The 1,158-nt window shown below is 42.6% G+C and overlaps 1 protein-coding gene across 1 annotated transcript in view; it reads right to left on the bottom strand.

The window, feature by feature from the left end:
- TMLHE (trimethyllysine hydroxylase, epsilon) overlaps positions 1–1,158 on the bottom strand; it is a 40,045-nt gene that overhangs the window by 23,826 nt on the left and 15,061 nt on the right. The gene's annotated exons all lie outside the window — the stretch shown is intronic.

The following is a 1,158-nucleotide window of genomic DNA, read 5'->3' as shown; positions in this document are numbered from 1 at the left end:
AGGGGCAAGCCAAGAAAACCAGCAGCTTTGCTGCTAAAGGGGACTAACTTGATTTGGAACAGAGCACATAAAAACTCCATGCCCCTGGGTGTTGAAAACAATCAGGGAAGGCATGCTTGTTGGAGCAAGCCGCAGACCAGCAGAGCAGCTTAAAATTTAACAAGGGTATCAAGGGAATGAAGCAACTATAGTGGGACTTGGAAAGCCCCCTCATACCCCCTCGTATTCAGTAACGCTGTGCACATATGTGGGGCTGTGTGCACACTGAAGAGAGATACTGGAAAGGGCCCTAGTTATATACATGTCCCTGGAATAATGTGAGGCCTTGTGCAGGCACGAAGGAGACATCAGGGCAAACTTATAAACAGCTTAAACTTTGAATGTGTGCCCCAATCCACACACAGATCTGGAGGCAAGGCTTAAAGTTTTTAAGCATAACCTCTTACTATTTGTTGATTGGCCACTAAGCTCTACCAGGGTTAGTCTCAACCTTGACCCTATGGACAACTGAAAGTCTCTAGACATTGCCAAGTGCCCCCTGGGAGGTCAAAATTGTTTCCAGTTGAGAACACTGATCTATGCTGACCCCAATGTGATACTTAGGAAGCCACAGTTAAAAATTTTTTAAAAAGTAAAAATAAAACCTGAGCAGAGACATCAGCCACTACACAGTGCAGGGCAGACAGATTCCACAAAATTACTCCAGGCAAGACAGTAAAAAAAATAAACAAATACCCAGAACCACAGCAACAGTCCCCCTGGGCAGGTCAGAAGTCAGTTTCTATAAGATATTATCTAAAATGCCCAGGTTTTCAACAAAAAATATTATAAGACATGTATTGAAACAGAATAATGTGACACATGCACATAAACTTGCTAAGAAGAGTATTACATGAAATCCTACTAAGCCAGGAAAGGAGCTACAAGGTAACCTATGACCTGCAGAAAATGCCTGTCCCTTCTAACAGTGTTGGGCTTTACAGGAGAGAAGCAGAGTGGACCATGGGGTATCACCTCCATGTACCTATATCATCTCCTAGTTACATGTCAAGGGTTACTCTTCTTTGAGTCACTTTGTGATGGCACTCAATAAAAGTCTTCAAGGCATGTCTCTCAATTGAATGCTTTAAAATCCAGACACTGAAATTAATTGAAAGA

This window comes from Pteropus alecto, unplaced genomic scaffold, assembly GCF_000325575.1.
Source record: "Pteropus alecto unplaced genomic scaffold, ASM32557v1 scaffold821, whole genome shotgun sequence".
NCBI lineage: Eukaryota > Metazoa > Chordata > Mammalia > Chiroptera > Pteropodidae > Pteropus > Pteropus alecto.
Note: the sequence above shows the minus strand (reverse complement) of the source record. Positions and strands in the feature narration are given on the sequence as shown.